Below are 19,609 nucleotides of genomic sequence, written 5' to 3' on the forward strand. Positions count from 1 at the left end.
GGATGGATCTTTTTCTGGTATTAAGTATGAATATTAAGGCTTTGAAACAAACTGTACTATATTTATAAACTGTTCTATATTTTCTAAAAAAATATTTAATCCTGTGGTAGTGTTCAGAGTCCCATCCTTTTCTGGGCTTAAGAATGTTCTAGAATATTTTTAAGGTGGGGGGGGGGAGGACTAGAACATTCAGAGTCAGAAGGAGAGTGTGCCAAATCTCTAGGGATGAGTGGGCCTCCCACTTCCAGTGGAAGGGAAGGCCTCACAGGGGTGGGGGTGGGGGGGACAGCTGTTGTAGCATGGAGCCAGCACTGAGTGAGACCTCCTGTCTCCCATGGAGCTCTTTCAATTCCCTCATGTTACCCACCCTTGCAGCCACTTCCCCCTCATTCCTGTCCTAATGCCTTCTTTCCCTATTCATCTCTTAGTTATCTCTCTCACTATTGCACAACAGTATTTTCCAGTCCCTCAAACCAAACCTCCCACTTAAATCCCACATTTTCCATACCCTTGGTCTAGGCCTAGAGACCTCCAAACCCAAAGGCTTTGGAATCCATCACTATAGGATTCCTTTCTTTTTCTGCCTTCGACCCTGTCTGGTCTCCCCCTTAAGGCCACTGACAGAGAACAAAGGCTAGACAAGGAAAGGAGGAGCTACATGGAACAGAAAGCGGGGATGTTTGGGTTAACTTTAAAAAAAAACATCTCCCCATATGAAGAAGTGGATTTCCTCTGATAGAAAATACAGTCATGTTCCATGCTAGGAAAACTTAATTTGAAGAATAACAGCCTTGAAGAATAGTCTCTTTAAAGTTTGGGTGAGGAGAGACAAGGGTAAAGGTACATCTTGGAATGTTGCTAAAAATAATTATTCTATTCACATTAATATGCATGCTGAAACTTGTTAGTGATGTCCACACCTCACATTAGCAATGATAATGCCTAAGTTTCCCCTCATCATCCCCTGTCCCCTGGTACATCCGGTTCAAGGGTGGTCTCTTCTACCCCCTTTCAATGAGCTATCTGTAAATTCCTCTGTGTTGCTGATGATAGCCAAAGAGGAGTTCTGAGTGTTGAGTCTTTCATCCAAACATCCAGTATCTTTCTGATGTTTGATAAGGGACTACAGATCCCAGTCCCTGAGATTTCAGACACAGGGCTTATAGGAGGCCTCAGACAAAAAGAGGCTTTGGCCCTAAACCAGAGTCTAGGGGTGACTCTGGACTGCCAGAATGTGGGCTCTCTGCCCCAGCTCCACTGGCCCCTGACAACCCCACTCAACTCCTGCCTGGCCCCTCTGGCAGGCAGAGCTTCCCAAGGCTGAGTTACCAACACGGCCTTGCCATGTTTCCCTTTTTCCAAACATACATCCATATCTTGAGTCATTTTCATTAAATTGGCATAAACTCTGGTATTTCATTCATTGGATGTCCATTTCTATGTCCTTGAATTTCATGAAAGGCATCCCAGGGTTACAGGAGACTGAGAACTCATGCCATGCAGGGCTCAGAGAGGTGGTCACTGCCTCTGCTCCTTGCAAGACAAAAGCCGAGAGAGGGAGATTCACATAACCCCTGTCTCAAAACTTCTATGGCAGCCTGAGGTTCTGAGGTCCTCTCTGCCTCTAGCAGGGAGCTGTAGGGAGAAAGTCACCCCTGGTCTGAAATGAGGAATGAAAGATCCCCTGATTTCGGCAGAGCTCTGGTTCTGACAGTCCCAGGTCTCAACCTTTGCTCCTCCAGTTATTTATTAGGGATGTGATCTTGGGTAAATTGTGTGGCTTTTCTGAATCTAAAGTCCCTCCCATGTAAAAAGGTGATAAGAACATCTACCTCAGGGCTGGGAGTGTAGCTCAGTGGTGGAACAACACTTGTCCTGGTTTCCACCCCCAGCACTGCCAAACCAAACCAAACCAACATTGACTATTCATTTTAAACATAAAATGTGAAGTTCATCAAATTGTCTAGGAAATTCAGTTTCCCACTCTGATTGTGACTACCTTAACCTGGGGCTGTAAGCAGAAGAAATGGATTGCAGCCTGCTCTGCAGCAGACCAACTGGTCAGCCCTTACACAAGCTTTATGAAAAATAAATGGTATCTACTTCTGCAAGGCAAACCAAACCAATTCATTATTTCAGACCTAACCACCCACTTGTCCTAGTTTGCTACTTTTGTTTTAGTCATACCCAAGAAAAATGTATTCTGAGAATAAAAGTCTCTTGTTAGAGGACTTTGGCAATCCTAGACAAATAAAATCACAGAATTGTAAAACATCTGTACCCATATTTTCAGGTCTTGTCCATTGCCATGTTGGTTAAAATATGGCCCTTCCCATGATTTAGATCATCTATGACCAAATAATTCAACCCAAAGAATGATTCACTAATTTGCTCCAGAGAAAATGTGGCCCACAGAGCCAACATTTTAAAAATGTTTTAAGGTTTTGTTCTTAATCTTGGAATTTGAGCTGTCCTGACTTTGGCTAAAGCATGGTTGAAAAGGGACTCTTACATCCTGACATTAGCCAGGGAGACGTTGAGCATAACAGTAAACAAATGTGCCTTTATTGATTAGTATCAGTTGGTGGTTTAGTGATGCCTGACTGGAGAGATGGTGAGTGTAAACTTGTCATGTTTCTAGGTTAATTTTTCCTTCCAAATGTAGACTGAACATTGACATTTCTGTCCGACTTCTTGAGCCTACACAACAGGCAGTCAAGTTTCTAGAAAGTCAAATCCTACTTGGATCCAACCAACTTACAAATGTATGTATAAAATACACAGGTGTTGTGATAAAACACCCCGCACAGTAAAAGGGAAGGCAGAAGAGAAGAACTTGAGCTAAAGCTTTAAAGAGTGGAGCAAGAGGTAAGGGCATTTCAGATGGAGGAGCCTTGAGAGCAAGCCCAGGGGATGAAGGGTGGGTAGGGGCATGGCCCCTCACAGACATGTTTGGCAATTTGGACCAGATTGTGGGAACTTTCCGTTCCATGCCTACCTCCTGTAGGCAGAGGAAGACCTACCATGTTTGGCTGCCCACAGGACTCTAGAACTTCAAACAGAAACTTAATATCATAGCTTGACATATTAAATCCCTTCCCCTCACACTCTTTCAGGAATAAACCCTTTGAAAAGTATTGTTTAAGACAGTTTTTTTTTTTTTTTGTTTGTTTGTTTGTTTTTAAGGCAGGGTCTTGCTCTGTTGCCCAGGCTGACTTCAAACTCATGGGCCCAAGTGATTGTTCTGCCTCAGCCTCCCCAGTAGCTGTGACTACAGGTGCTCACCACTGCATTGCACTTGGCTAAGACTAATATTCTTCACTTCATGTATGAAGCAGGCATGGTCTAAAAATGAGACTGAGCACCCAAGGAATAGATCCCCTCTGCCTGGCCAAGAGTCAGATATGTTGGAGAGGGCATAGCTGGGTCTCATTGGAGGGCAGACAAGCCATGGTGCCATGATCATGGAGCTTGCTGGAAATCTGACCCCTGGGGTTCTGGGGAAACCTGCTCATGGGGAGGTGGTGCCTTGCTGGAGTTTCTGCACTATGACAGGTTGGGGCAGGGGGATTGGGGTAGGGAAACAGTGCCAGGAAAAACTGTTGGCTATCTTTTGCTGTAGGAGGCAGGTAGTGTAAGAGCCATGGGCCCTACAGGTTTTAGAACTTGAAGCCATGGGAGCTGCAAGGAGCCGGGGCAGCTGGGCAGCCAGAGGTGTGGGACAGCACCATGCAAACTCAGACATGGGAGCTCACACTTAGCTTCCCCTTCAGCCTGGGAGGTGGAGTGCGGTATGCATCCCAGCAGTAGGGGTCAAGGCAATGGGAAGCAATCTTTTTGGAGCCTTAGCAAAGTACTCTTGCCCCTGAGCTCCAGGCTGTCAATTCTTGGGAGCATGCAGCACACTTCTCAGGAGGTTGTGGGGAGAGGTAGACAGCATCCATCTCATGAACACCCTAATACTGGCCTTTCCCCTCTCCCTACTGAACTCACCCTGCTTCTGGGGTCACCTTCTAAATACATCACCTGCTTCTAAGTCCTGTCTCAGGCTCCACTCTCAGGGCAACCTGAATTAAGGCAAACTTTTTCTCAGAAGTTCAACCAAAAGACCTCTTCCTGGGGACACTTTCCAACCCCATGTTTTTCCCCAACCACATCTTTTCCACCCCAACCAAATAAAGCAGTTATTATTTTCTCCAGATTCCCTGCCTCATTTATCAGATCACACCTTCCAATACTGCCTCGACTCTCTCTCTATTATCCAAATTTGTCACATTTTCAAAGCATGGGAATGTTTTACAAGACAGCCTTCCTTCTGTGGCTCTCCTGGTGTTCTGCATCATTTCTTGTAGGTCATATACACTGCAGCATTTATCTGAATATTTTTTGTGTCACATGTTTCATGTTCACACAATTTGGAGGACAAAAGAGAGATTTTTCTCAGTTCTTCCTGAAAATTTCTCTTCTGGCAAATTGCTGCCATCGACAGATAATATATTTCAGGTTCCATAACAATAGTCAAGGAAGCAAGACTTACATTGAATAAAAAATAAAGGAAAAGAAAAGATACTTCTCAAGATTTCAAAAGCTTTGCCGGGAGATGTTGCTTTAAGTTGAGATTGAAGGAACGTGAGCATTCATGGGGACAAGAGCAGCATCAAAAGCAACTTCTCTGATAAATTGATCTCCACCCTGCTACTCTCCTTGCTTCCAACCATGCCTCTTATTTTTGTTATCAGCAAAATATCTGATTGGAAGCAAAGGGGAGCTATTGCTGATTAAATTCTTTTTTCACAGTTAATAAATGTTTGTTCTGTGTGTACTTTCTACAGACCCTCATACTCGTCTATGTGAGAGGGAGATGAGTGACATTGGGTACTGTCCTTTCCACTAGAAATCATTTACTTTTTGGTCCTATAGACTCCCCTGATTTCTTCTGACAGCTCTCATGTCCTGTTCCTTTTCTCCCTTAATTGATGCCCTTCACATCCTAAGTGTGGGTACTTTATTCTCCTTTCTTGGCAGTTTGTGTGAGCAAGCCCTCACTCTCTTGACCCTCTACCTGGATGTTGCTCACATATATCCTTCTATGCCTGCTGGTAGTACCTTTCTAGTGAGTACCCTGGAACCCTTGCCTCATTCTCCATGGAACCCTTAGCAGCTCTCTTAAAAACAACAACAACAACAAAACAACCCACTTTCCCCCCAATGTCCCTATTTCTGCTTCTCCAAACCACCTGGCTATATTGCACATATCTGGTCACCAAGTTCCAGGAGCTCTGCTTGGAAATTTCCTTCTCCCTGTCCTTTCTTGCTGTAATCGTCCTTCCTTGTTTTGTTCATTCCTAAACTGCAGGTTTCTTCCATCCCAGGCTTCCAGGTCCACTTAGGTGTCCTCTGTTAGATACAGGTGACATTGCAACCATTTTGAGGTGTTCAAGGTTTGGTTAACTTGGTCCCTCACTTTGGTATTTGATGCCTTTTCTATCATTTGACCCCATCTCTTTTTCTAGTATGCTTCATTCCATCTTCTAGTATGAAGCCAGACCATCTCTGCTCAGACAAAGGGACTGGCTATCTGCACACTGTTCACATATTATCCTGACTAACCTGTGTCTAGACCCATTGTTTCTAGAAGAACTCAGTCAATCCCACCTCCTCTGAAAAGACTCCAGGGACCATGGCTGTCTCCTTTGGATTCTTAAGCCGTATATAGTGTAGCAACTCCAGCATACACACACACAATATACATATATATATTCAGCTCACACACATAAAATATATGTATGTATTCAATTTCAGTATGTGTATGTGTGTGTGTGTGTGTGTGTGTGTATATATATATATATATATATATATATATATTCAGTTCACACACACTGTTGTTTATCAAGGAATCACTACTATATTTCAGAGTCCTTTTATGTTGCTATTTTGAATTACTGAATTTTCAAGCATAAATTTCATTTAATATGTCAGCAGACATTTACTTTTTTTAATGCAAACATACAAACTTCATTTAACAAAAGTAACAGGTAACTTCAAATGGACACTTATATTAAGAGAAAAACTGACTAGGAGAAATTTTATCTTAAACACCTTACAATAACCTCTTTGCAGCTGTATTTAACAGAGCCCTGTTGTTGTGAGGAATACAGCTCATGCACAGGTCTGTATGAATGATTTGTACATTTTTCAAGTATTCACTGAATACTACTTTATATACACATTTACATTAAATTGGCAGAAGATTTAATTGATGACCCCAGATAAACTTCCTTTTAGTTGCTCTTTGGGAAGAGATCGTCTAAAGAGAAGAATATGCGGTTCTGACTCATGAATCATGTAATGAACCCAGCCTAGACTCTGGACACCAAGTCTCCTCTGCTCCTCTTCAGACATTAGATGAATTTTGGGTACTTGTTTGGAAAGTTCTCTAGGTAACACGACATGCCTGTATTCATAGACTCCTGGAAGTACTTGTCCGAGTAGCAGATCTACTTATGGGCCATACTGCCCGCGCGCAGCAAGGCGGAAACCGAAGGGTGCAGCATCTGGGGAAGCAGAACGCACGTCCGTTTCAAGCCAGGGCAACGACGCGACTAAAACCGACCGCAAACATTCATTTCTTAAGTACAGGTTGTGTGGTATTTCCACAGGTAATTTTCACAGCCAGGTGGAGGGAGTATTCTGCTCCTCATTTTACAAATGAGGAAACTGGGACTCAGAAACGATAACGTTGTTTACTAGGTTCTCATTGGGCATTTCCCCCTGAAATGGGCCTAAACAAGAAACTGAAGGCCGGCTTTTAATCCAGCCCTACTACATCAACTGGATGATCTTGGCCAAGTCACTGTCCTGCCTCCGTATGGACAGGCGTTTAGAGTCAGTGACCACCACAATCTCATATCACTCTGCCCGGTGACTAGACGTAGTAGGTGCCCAGTAAACACGTGCAGATTTGATGTGTCAGAAGAGCTGTACCTGACGTTTCTGATTAGTTGGGGAGAAAAGGGCTGAGCCGAAGGGTAAGGGGACACTGGGCTGAGTAGCCTGGGGGCCACGAAATAGGGAATGCTTCCTGGAGAAGGGGAATTTGGAGAGGCCAGGCTGGGAGGAGGGAAATAGCCAGTGATGGCGGAGGGGAGTGGGAGGACATTCCGATCTGGGGAAGGGCAAGGACAAAGTGGTGCGGAAGAGGATAGTGAGGCTTGAAGCGGGCTGGAAGGAGGTGCTGGCGGCGCGCCCCGGGCCCAGAGCAGACAGGGTGGGGAGGTGCGCAGGGGCCCGCCCGGGAGAGGGCGTCTCACTGGCACCCCAGGCCAGCCGCACGTCCGGCGGCAGCTCAGGCGGGCCTGGGCGCCTAGCCGGCCCCTGCCCCTCCTCCGGGAGGGCGGGCGGGCGGCTGCGGGGCGGGGCGCGGTCTCGCTCGGCCTCCTGGCGGCGCCGCGGCCCTTGCACTCCGGCCGGGCTCTGGGGCTGCAACGGGAGCTGGACTCGGGAGGCGGCGGCGGTAAGTGATCTCGGAGCTGCGGCGGGTGGGTGTGCGCCGGGAGTTCGGCCCAGGGGCCCAAGTCCAGCTGGGACCCCGAGTGGCTCTGGCTCCACCAGGTGCGCTGCGCTGCGCTCAGCCCGTGAGTCTGCGCTCAGAGCGGGGGTCTTGGGCTGGGAGGTGCGCTCCAGGAACCTTCGCCGCACCCTGCCCCGGAGACGTGCGGAACAGTTGGTGGCGATTCCTAGTGAACCCTCCTCGGGGCTCGGAGTGACAGCTGGGAGCCATCCACAGGGAGCACGTCAGTCCCTGTGATACCTTGTCGTGCTTAATTGCTCAGCGGGCTGGTCCAGACCATCCTTTGAAAAGAAAGGGCATGTGGCCGCCTCTGTTTCCCTGGCCTTCCGCACCGCTGCCCTGTCCAGGCAGGTCATCCTGAAATCCCCCGTCTCACTTAGAGCATATCTCCTAGCCTTCCAAGGACTTTTCCAAGTTGCATCACTGTTTGGCTTCTGGACAGGTGCTTGGCTGTCATGTTGAGTTAGTTACAAAGGATTTTTAAAAACTTTGTCTACTTACTACGTGTGTATCCCTTTGCCCCAAGTGCCCTGTAACGCCCCTTACCTGCTCAAAACACGTTGGAAGTTCTTTTGGAGGCTCTCAAACCGGGTTGCACATCTCCAGAGTTTTAAAGAGTTCTGATACTTTCGAACCACACTCAGATATCCTGATTCAGTTGTTTTGGGGTGCAGCCGGGACATTGGCATTCGAAAAAGCCCTCAAGGTAATTCTGACCTGCAGTCCAGACTTGAGAGCTTCTGTTTTGGGAGGTGCTCCCACAAACCAACTTTTGAACCATTAAAGATCAGTCCTGATATAGAATTCATCTCAGGAACTCGAGGCTTCCTAATCAACAATTCTACTGAAGAGCCAGGTGGTGCCTTTTAAAAAAAAGTTTCCTTTGTTTCTACCTCTCTGTTTACAGTAAATACTGAATACTGCCAGGACACTTTCTGCCTAGGAGGTAAGAGTGAGGCATTAAAGGCACTTACAAAGTCCTTGCAAAGATCAAGGTTATAATACAGGGTTTTCCTATTTGGGAAAAACAAGTGAGGAATCTGTCAGTTTTTGTATACCCCCAAACACACATGTAGAGATAATAGTTTTTTTTGTTGTTGTTGTTCTGCATAAATGTGAAGAATTTTTCTTCAAGATGCAAAGCTAATGAGATCCTTAAGGTTTTTGTGGTTGATATTTGTGTCAATGTGTGTGCATTTGTGAGTTATTCTTATTCTGGATGTGTGATCAAGTCCTACAGATGTAACAATGTGTACATTTCTCAATAGAATAATATCTGAGTTAGGAAATTAGTGCCTTAAGTAGCATGGCACATCTAAGGTGACTCCTTGGACACCTGTCAACTGACCTTAAAAATGATAGGAAAGTAGGACTAAGGAAAAATTGAACATATGTTTGTACTGATTGAAACATATGTTTGATCATACATATGTTATTTAGAAAGTGTGTTCCAGTGTCCTTCTTATTAGCATGATAATCTCTGGGGATCTTGGTTAATTTATTGGTGTATTCCAAGTTTGGTGTTTGTATTAGATTGTAACCCGGATGTTGCTGCCTGGCCACAAAACAGAGGATTTGATTTTTTTTTTTCCTTTGGTGTTGGTCCTGTATATTGTATTTCTCTTAGCAGTGGTATGACATCCTTTCCAGAATGCCCTCCAGAGGCGGAGGAGTGTTTGTGTTAATTTCTAGCTCTAACATGAGTAAAAAAAAAAATTCTTAATTTTTTTTAATTAAAAAAGTATACAGTTTTGCCCAATTGGTCTTTCTTTTTCCCTTACCTTCTACTACCATGCCCTTTCCTGTTGCTGTATTCAGTTGCTAAAAGTGTGACCACTGTGGGAGTCATTGTAATAGTCTTGGTCCTGGCTGGGGAGTGGGGGTTATATGGAGTGCATGGTCTTATAGGGTGGCCCTTGACCTGAATCCTCATCCTTGGGGGAGTAAGACCATATGGAAAGCATTTTCCTACTGTTGATTTTCTTTTCTTTCTCTCACGGGTAGATCAGGCAAACAAAATGAACCATGTTATTGAATGATTTGTTAACTTGTGAATCTTGTCTCAGTATGGGTGTGTGTGTGTGTGTGTGTGTGTGTGTTTGGGAAATCCTCTTAAACTCTTGATGATACCACAAAGTTGCACCTGAATAGCAGTAGTTACACTGTGAATATACTTTCTCTCCTTTCAAAAGAAAAATGTGTATTGAAATGTGAACAGAATTATTGACACATTTCTCACTTTGGAGTAGCAATTTTAATATTGTGAAGTGGTTAGAAGGGAGTAAAGGAAGGTAAATATGAAAAAAAGGGATTCTTTGTTCAGGGAAAGAGTAGATAGCATGTAGAAGAACTTTGATTTTTGTTGAGAATAGACAGCCCTTTTTATTGGTTTTCTTTAAGTTAATTTGCTTCTACTGATGGGGTGAGAGGTGGTTAATGAAATTTAATGTCCTCCTTAGCTCTTTTCCCCTGAAACCCATTAATCTAAAAAGATGCCTTGGACCTTTTAAAAGGCCTACCTATTTGTGCCTTTCTTTTTCTCCTCTGGTGCTGGTGCTAAAGGGCAGAGAAATGGCTGAGAGGTTGGCATCAGAGGAGAAACAAAGTTCAAGGGGAATTGAAAATTGGGTAATTTTCCCTGAATGACCAAGAGCTTACTTTATTCTGGCACATGACACTGCTGTTATCATGAAACAAGTTATGACATTAAAACTCTGAACATGGAAAAGAAAAAAAAATGTGTGTGTGTGTGGCGGGGGTGGGGTGGGGTGGGGGGAAGGTAGCCTGGGCGGCCTTTACCAGGGGAAGCTGGTGGGAGTTTTCTTACAACACCGTTTACCTTCTTTCTCAACACTCCCTCCTCCATCCCCCACACCAGTATTCCTTGGGCTTCATCTTAAATTCACAGGAGGGATTGTTGTTGTTTCATTTCTTTATTCACTCATTGAGCAAATACTTAAGAAGCCCCCACTACTGGCAGAGCTCTCTGTCTTACCTGCTGAGAGTTCTTGGTCAATGGATGACAGTCCCTACCATAGTGAGCTGAGATAGGGGGGCATGTGAACTCTGGGCTGCAGTTAAGATGGGCACAGAGACCTGCCAGGTACCATGGGGTACCTGGCTAGCCTCACCTGGGTAGATTCCTCTTGAGTTCGTTGGCACAGAAGGCAAAAGACACACTTTTCTGGGGTTTAAATTAGAATTTATTTCACTGGGTCCCAAAACCAAGTTTAAAATGACTGATTTGGGGTATTTTTCTGCCTGGAGGAGAGGGAAGAACAGGTCCCCTTCAGGCAGAGGAGAAAGAGGAGTGAAGAAAGAGAAGGCCAGATTCTGGCAGGTACTTTTGTTAGAGGAGTCTCATGAATAGGGGTCCTTCTGGGGTTGGGAAGCTTCTGGATCATGTGGCTGGATCCATTTTTGACACACTGGTAACTGGTAAGGTAAACTTAGTAGTGGTTCTCTCCACATACAGCTGGTAGGAAGGCACAAACCATCTTCCTTTTTAGAGCAAGTATTTGGTTTGTGTCTGACTCTAGCCAGTGGGTGGACTTTTATTCTTCATTATACCATTGCCACTTTAACTTGGTTTCCCCGGATAGGCTGAAAACTGGGCTTCAGGCAGTTTTTCCCTTGGGAAGATTGTTTACAAATAGCCAACCATAGGGCGAATCATCCCATGGATATAAGAATAGTTATTATTTGTTTATAAACTATCTTCCAAGTGCCAGGTCTCCTGTTCAGCATTTCTCTCCCTTTGCTCTGAACCCTCACATCTCTGAGATATAGGAGGCAGTGGCCTCCTTTCACAGATGAGGAAACTGAGTCCCAAAGAGTTGCTGGATTCTGTAGCAGCTCACAATGTTTGGACTGGCAGAGTTGAGGTTTGAGAGTGCTTAGATCTGCCTGAATACAAAGCTAAGTTCCTTGCACAGTTGCTCCTCTTAAGCAGATTGGATGAAGAAATTGTTTTCAGTGGCTGGTTTTTTAAAGTCGCAGTCTCCTTAGGGCTGGATTGATTTATTCTTTCTATTAGAAGAGGTAAACATTAGGCTAAATACTAATGTAACATTGTGATCCCAAGGGTAATTTTATGGACTCCTACTTTTCTAGGTGTTTTAAAGGACAGCAGAGTAGGCTGTTAGGAATGGGCCCCAAATCCTAGGATAGAGATTCCTTATCTCCTCATTCCTTGAAATTCTGCAGCCCTCCAAGTTCTGTCGATAATTGGTTGTTGGGTAAGAGATTCAGAACAAAATTCACCTTTGGGCTTTTCTGGAGTACAAGGAAGTCGTGAATGTCTACTTCCTGTTCCTGTGGTACTTGTCACAAAAACAAAACTTGGCTGCATGATAATTACCTGGAGCTCTTAAAATTGCAGGGAGTAAGGTCTTAGAGGCCAAATGGTACTATCATTAGTGAAGATGAGTTTAAAACAGGGTTCTCGAATGGGTGGTCTTTACTATGGTGAGCTCTTGCACAGGCTTTCAACCCCAGCAGGACTGACTCCAGGGAGCATGGCCAGGGACTCAGTGGAGGGTCACAGTGGAGTGAGAGTGCCCAGGATCAGAGCAAGGGCATGTGTTATGAACATGGCCTATTTCTGCCAGCCTGACTGGAAGCTTCTTTGTGTACAGGGTGGTGTTTATTCCCTGCTGCCCAATCATAGGGATTTCTGCTTGCCTTAGGTAATGTATTCCATGGTTCATGGCATTGCTTTGATTATTAGTAATCGTTCCCCTTTTTTCCTTGCCAGAGGATCTAGGCAGAATGACCACGATATTCTACTTCTGGCCTCAACAATTCCCTTGGTTTTGACCTCCGACTCCCTTGGTTTTCTATCATTGTATTTTGTTGCATTTGAAACAGACCCTCTGTTTTCCATTGCAAACTGTCAAGTCCAGCACAGGAAGAGGATCTGCTGTTACCATGAATACTCCCAGGAGTCCTGAGACTGAGCATGACTGCAGTTTGTCCCATTTTCTTGGTGAGGAAGTTGGCTGGATGAGGCTGGGTGTCAAGTAATAAGTGGAAATTTGGGAATTCCAATTTAAGACTGGGCTCTTTTGACTTGATTACAAAGAAAAAAGAAATGTCTCAGTTTTCAAAGTCATGAAGAAGTTCTAGTATATTCTATGAACTAATCTATGTCCTTCAACTTCATGTATTGATAGCTTTTTAAAAATGAGTTTCATTCTGCACCATTTTTGCCTATGGTGTTTTTTATCCTCCTTATTAAAAGCAGTGACTCATTTGGAATCACACAGCAACAGCTGAAAAGTGGACTACCCTCTCTCCTTGCCCTAGTCCAGTATCAAAAACCTGGAAAGTTTGCTCAGAGTAGTGATAAACGTGAAAGCTTTCTCGGAGTTGCAGAGGAACAGATAAAGAACTGAGGGAGAGATAAGAGAGGAGGATAGTTTGCAATGTGCCATTTACCCAACTTGAGATGTCTTTTGCTTGTGTTTTGGATTTGGGGTTTAAGAACTTTTGTCTAAAATGTGGCCTGATTTGGCCCATCTGTCCCTCCTGTCCTGGGCCACCTATAAACTCTGGGGAGAGGAAAGGTGGGGAGAGGAGTGGTGAGAGCAAGAGATTAGACCCAGACAGTAGCTGATTCTCTAGGACTGGCCTGTTCAAGGTATGATCACCTTTCCCTGCAAGGCCTGAGTTCAGCTTCCTGCATGTGAGGCAGTGGGGTAGAGTAGGGAGGGGGAGCCCAGTCCTCCCCAGAGATCAGTAATTCTCCCCACAGTACCAAATTCTCCTAGAGCTTTCACCCCCAGCTCTGTCCTGAGTGTTTACTATGGCTACTCTGTGAAACAGGTATTATGATACGTGTGTTTTACAGGTGAGGGAAACAAGGCCAGGGGAAATTGAGCAACTTGTTAAAGTTGTGCCACTTTCTAGTGATGGGGTGCAGCGTTGAAACTGGTTTCCAGCTCTGAGCTGTGCTCTTAACAGCTACTGCCTCTCTAGGCTGCAGGGGCTCCTCTCCATTCCCTCAACTCATCTTTCACTCCTGTCTTCAGCCGTTATTGACGGCTTGCATATGCTTTTATCTCAGCAAATAGAACATTGTCAATGTCCTTTGTATACATGTCTGAACTCCCACAGACCTGCAAACCTAAAAAAGGCAGGGATTTCTTTACTGATCTTGTATGCCTGGTGTCTAGGAGAAAATAAGTGTTCCATACGTCTTTGTGGAAGGAGGGGTGGAAGATAGCCTTTGAAAATTGAAATCCCTGTATTTCATCTGTGTCTTTCTAGCACCTACAGTTTATTTATTTATTTATTTTTAAACAGAAGACACAAACAAACACTAAGAAGGGTAAGAGTATAGAGAGAGTGTTTCACAAAAATGATGAGAGAATTCTTGATAACAGTGTCTATTTTTAATATTTATTTTTTAGTTGTAGTTGGACACAATACCTTTATTTTATTAATTTATTTTTATGTGATGCTGAGGATCAAACCCAGGGTCTCGCATGTGCAAGGTGAGCGCTCTACCGCTGAGCCACAACCCCAGCCCATGTGTCTATATTTTTTTTACAAACATATTTTAAGGCATCAGCCAATGGTTTTTGCTTGTATTTGCTTAAAGCATTTATTGTTCCAAGGCATTCCTACAACCAGCTAGTAGATTATTTTGTGAATAGAAGAGGCTTCAAGAATTACAGGCATCGTTGGGGGCTGCTCCTGCTATCAGAGACTGAAGGACATATTTTCTTTGGTGTTAAAGACCAAATACTGATAGGGCTCCAGCCCACCATCCATTTTTCTAGGGCAAAGCACATGTTAATGTTTTCATATGCAAGCCAGCAGCAAGACTTCCATCTTTCCTGCAGACCCTTGGTATCTATCGGGGAGTGGTTCCTGTGGGTACCAAAATCCATGAACATTCAAGTCCCTTATATAAAATGGCCCAGTATTGGGCTGCGGTTGTGGCTCAGTGGTAGAGTGCTTGCCTAGCATGTGTGAGGCACTGGATTCAATCTTCAGCACCACATAAAAAATGAATAAACAAAATTAAAAGATATATATGTATATATTTGCACAATATTTGTACATGTTTTAGTTAGCTTTTTTTGCTGCTGTGACCAAAAAACCTGATAAGAACAATTAGAGGAAGAAAAGTTTATTTTGGAACTCACAGTTTCAGCCGTCTCAGTCCATAGATGGCTGACTCTATTCCTTGAAACTCAAGGTGAGGCAGAACGTCATGGCAGAAGTGTGAGGCAGAGGGAAACAGTGGGGAACATGGCACCAGGAAGCTGAGAGAGAGCTCTGCTCAATAAGGACAAAATATGTATCCCAAAGGCATACCCCGGGGGCTGGGGATAGAGCTCAGTTGGTAGAGTGTTTGCCTCACATGCACAAGGCCCTGGCTTCAATCCCCAGTACCAAAAAAAAAAAAAAAAAAAAAAAAAAAAAGGCATGTCTATGTCCTCCAGCCATACCCTACCTGCTTATGGTTACCACAAAGTTAATCCTTATCAGGGAATTAATTCACTGAATTGGGTTTAGGCTCCCATAACCAGATCATTTCACTTCTAAACTTTCTTGCATTCTTTCATGCATGAGCTTTTGGAGGGGTACCTTGTATTTAAACCATGACAGCACGTAACTACATATATTCTCCTGTGTACTTTAAATCATTTCCACACTACTTATAATACCTAAGGCAATGTAAATGCTGTGTACAAATTGTTTTACTGTATCCTTTAGGGAATGGCAAGAAGAAAGTCTCTACAGGTTCAGTACAGATTTGTTTAAAAACTTTTTCAATCCATAGTTGGTGGAGTCTGAGAATGTGATCCCACAGATGTTCAGGGCTGAGTGTAGTCTCATTCTTTTTTGCACTGTGGGGAGAGCTTTAGGTCTCACCTGCTTGAATTGGAAGCCCTATTTGCCCATCACTAGGAATGTGGTTCTGGCAGATTGCTCTTTTATTTCAAATTTGTTTTCTCATCTGTCAAATTGGGATATAGTACCTATCTCATGGAGTTGTTAGGGCCACATCTATTTAACACAGTATGTTAGTTTTCAGATAGAGGCCCCCCTGGGGGACATTTGACAATATCTGGAAGTACTCTTGGTAGTCTTGATTGGGAGTGTTGGTGGCTTCTGGCTGTAGTGGGTAGAGTCACGGATGCTTCTACATATTCTACAGTTCTTAGGACAGTCCCCCACCATGCAGGAGTGGTCTTCAAAGGTCAAAAGTGCCAAGGTAGAAAAGCCCTACCTAGCAAGGTGGAACCTCAAACAGTGTTAGTACTTTTTAACATCTCTGATCAAAGGGAGTTATTAGTTAGTGACTCAGATCCCTGCTTTCTTAAGTATGGTGGAAAGAATGGAATTTCACCTTTTATTGGTACTTTTGGGTTGCCCTGCAGATGCCCCTGAAATGGGAATAGCTACTTTACTCCCCATTAAGCCCTCCTTAACTTCATTTGTAATTGCTGGTACTATTTACATATAAATAACCATGCTAAAAGCAGTGAAACCCCAGCCCTTGCGGAAGACACCAGGTGGAATGGGGCCTGAGGCTGGCTACAAACTTTGAAAGCTTTTCTCCTTTGTAAAAGAGCAGGTCATCTTGTCACCCTCTTATCTCATCTTGTTCTAGGACTGAATAAAACAGCTCTACACACATGAAGGTGCTAGTAAGATTCTGAAGGCTTGCCTTTGTGTGTGTGTGTGTGTGTGTGTGCTGTACTGCTAAGTTCCCTGGCAACTCAAGGAATACCTCTTCAAGGTGTTTTCAGAGTTCATAGGTGATCACTCAGTTAAGACCACTACAAAATGATTAGGCCTCAGCGGTCAAAGAATATTTGTGTCTCAGGCAAGGGAAGCAGCCCCCATGGCAGCATGTGTGAGGCTGGAGGCAGCAATTGGCCAGGGTGGAGAGCTGAGGTCATCTAGCACCGAGAGTCTCAGACTCACCTGTGGCTTTCCCCATATTTATCATGTGACCTGGAGCAAGCTACTTGACCTCTTCTGCCTCATTTTCTGCATTAATGACAACGGTAACTCGACCTGAAGATTGGTGTGAGGACTAAGCAACTTGTTCTGGGGAGGTTTGAACGGGGACTAAACACAGAGAAGCCCAAAGAAGTTTGACTCTTAGCTCAATAGAGTTGTTAGTAAAATAATATTTATTATATTTTTTTGGCCGGTACAGTATGTATTGTTACTCAGGTGAGGAAGGGGTTGCTCCTGGTTTTGGAGTTCCTTGTTTTCTTGTTTGTTTGGGTTTTGGTGGTAAAATACACACAACATGAAATTTCCATTTTGACTAATTTAAAGAGTATAGTTCAGCAGCAGGAAGTACATTCACCTTGTCGGGCAACCATCACCGCTAATTCCAAAACTTTTTCATTTCCCTAAATGTAAACCCCGTACCCATTAAGCAGTCACTTCACATTCTTTCCTCCCCTCGGCCCCTGGCAACCACTAATCTACTTTCTGGCTCTATGGAACTGCTTATTCTGGAAATTTCCTATAAGTTTATATCATATGGTATTTGGCCTTTCCTGTCTGGCATCTTTCATTTAGTATGTTCTCAAAGTTCATTTATATATTGTAACATCATCACCATCTGCATTTCATTACTTCTTGCCTGGTATCTTTTTGTAAAAGACCCCAAATTGTTTTATCTGGCTGTTGGGAGACCAAAGATGTGTCCTCTTTTCAAGCTTTTAAATGTCTTTCTTGAATTATTTTGGTCCTTTTTGGTCAGCCCTATTTTCCCCATTCAGTGCTTCTGATGCCCCTTGAAATGGATATTGGAATGAAGCTCTTGTGCCAGGTTCCTGGTGCTGCTGGGGGGGGGGGTAGGCTTCTTGGGCATATTATTTTTGCTGCAGAATTAGCCACAGGAACACACCGGGCCCCTGAGGTGTGCTTCATTTCCCCATGACAGGGTGGCAGGTTTTAAAAACAAGTGTCTGGAAAACACCCACCAGGCCCCTTTTATTCCTGGGTTTAAAAGCTTTCCACAATGAGAAGTGGCCCTCAATTAAGTCGTTTAATAAAAACCTCCCTCCGTTTTAAAGCATTCTTGGGAAGTGTTTACATTTAACACCACTGCAAGGGCTTCTAAATGAGGAGCTGTGGAGTGAGTGATCCTTAACCTGTGACTTTAATAATATCCCTCGCTTTAGATTTCAGGTGGAGGCCTGGCCAGATGTGTGGCTTGTCATTGACCCAGACTGGGGACAGGGGATGGGGGGTGGGGGAGGGGCATTCTTGCCTCGGTCCTCCCCCTTCAGCACCCACTGGTAGAGGATCCTGGAGGCTCAAAGCGGCATAGAGATGTAAAAACTAGCTCACTGGAGAGCAACTGGACTGAAAGGAGTGGAAGCATCCCCCTCTTCCTTTCCCCTCCCCCCTTGAGCCATATTAACAGGATGGAGAATTTAGGAGGCTGCACAGGTTTGAGATTCTGGAGTCTGTGGGCTCTACCTCCCTGGAGGCCTTCTGAGAGCTGGAGGAGACTGTCCTTTGCTCTAATGCTGGGGAGGGGAGTAGGCCCAGAGGAAGCAGAACGTTGGCTGCTTTAACTTCATGGAAAACTTGAGGATTTATCATAGAGGAGTGGCCAGGAAGAAGCTGTGTCCTGAAATAGAGTAAGTTCTAGCATGGTCTTTTCTTGGTGCTGCTTTTATGGAGACCCTCCTTGTGCTGGGGATGGGGGTGGGGACAAGAGGGTGAGGGAACTGAGTCAACAGGCATGACCTGGGGTTTGGCAGGCTGCAGGTCCTTCCTATTAAGAGCTGGACTCAGGCCAGGTGTGGTGGTGCACACCTATAATTCCAGCAACTTGGTAAACTGAGGCAGGAGTTTCTCAAGTTCTAGATCAGCGTGGGCAACTTAGTGAGACCCTGTTTCAGAATAAAAAATAAGAGAGTTTTGAGGTTTAGCTCGGAGGTAGAGTGCCCCTGGGTTCAATCCCCCCTACCGCCGGGGGATGTGGGGGATGAAGAGGTGGACTGGCCCTGCACTGCCTGGGTCTAAGTCCTGGCCCTGGGGTTCCATTGTGTGGGTTCATGTGTGAGTACTTGAAACGCATAGGAAGGGGAGCTGTGGGTGTGTGAGTTCCCAGTTAGAGCTGTGAAGTACTTCTTGTCCTTAGAAGCTTTTGTACCTAGCCTGCTCTCCATGGGAGAGGGTGTCTCCACTGGATCCTAAAGAAAACATGACTCTCAGGGAAATTATGCTTGATGTATCTACAAGGGAGAAAAATCTATGTGGGAAGAAGGGCACGCCAGTGGATATAGACTTTATTTAGATTTTTTAAAGGCCTTTGAAAGACTTCATGATCAAGGTTATTAAATGTGTGAGTCTCTGAGTGGGGTAAACTGAAGAGGCAATAGGGCTGAAATTGCTCTTCTGTGCTGTCCTCATGGGAACAATGTGGGAAAAATTTCATACTTGCAGATGAAATAAAATTCTTCTAAAAGTAAAGTGTAAAGACATTGTAGTTAAACTATAAAGATATAAGGAGTTTTTTTTTTTTTTTTTCCCTTTGTGGTGCTGGAGATCAAACCTAGGGCTCTACCTTTGAGCTCTACCCCCAGCCTTAGGGAGTTTTGGGGTGTGTGTGTGTGTGTGTGTGTGTGTCTGTGTGTTTGTTTATGTTTTAAATTTAAATTTCGGACACTACTTGGGGATGTCAGCTTTACTTTTAAGTAATTCACTGGTGACCCATGACTAATCCTGGGTGGCCAGTGTTTGGGACTACTCTGATGGGGGAGGGGAATTTATGGAGAGGAAACCAAGGTTCAGATACCAGCATTATTGGAAACTTGGTTGTGAGATGATGGGAGTGCTGTTTGACTGTGTGATTGGTGTGATGGGAGTTTGTGGAATGGAAAAGTTCAGCAATGAACTAAGGTCATTTTTTTAACCTTCCTTGGTACCTGGCACAGTGTCTAACACCTAGTAGAGTCAAATATGCATTTGAAGGATGAATGAATGTTTAGATCAAGATCCAAAGCAACTTTATGAAGAATAAAACCCAACCAAGCCATGCAA

At 44.3% G+C, this 19,609-nt stretch overlaps 1 protein-coding gene and 1 pseudogene across 2 annotated transcripts in view; one reads left to right on the forward strand and one right to left on the reverse strand.

Moving 5' to 3' along the window:
* Positions 1-6,040: 6,040 nt before the first annotated feature.
* On the reverse strand, positions 6,041-6,512 carry LOC124104128 (cyclin-dependent kinases regulatory subunit 2-like; annotated as a pseudogene).
* Positions 6,513-7,393: 881 nt separating this feature from the next.
* Positions 7,394-19,609, forward strand: part of Cgnl1 (cingulin like 1) — a 169,910-nt gene continuing 157,694 nt past the window's right edge. For both annotated transcript variants that reach the window (XM_046460784.2, XM_046460785.2), the window contains exon 1: positions 7,394-7,513. The gene's annotated coding sequence lies outside the window, so the exon portion shown is untranslated. The remainder of the gene's footprint in view (positions 7,514-19,609) is intronic.

This window comes from Marmota monax, unplaced genomic scaffold (assembly GCF_021218885.2).
Source record: "Marmota monax isolate L192 unplaced genomic scaffold, Marmota_monax_Labrador192_F-V1.1 WCK01_AAM20220418_F8-fsc00001, whole genome shotgun sequence".
Classification (NCBI taxonomy): Eukaryota; Metazoa; Chordata; class Mammalia; order Rodentia; family Sciuridae; genus Marmota; species Marmota monax.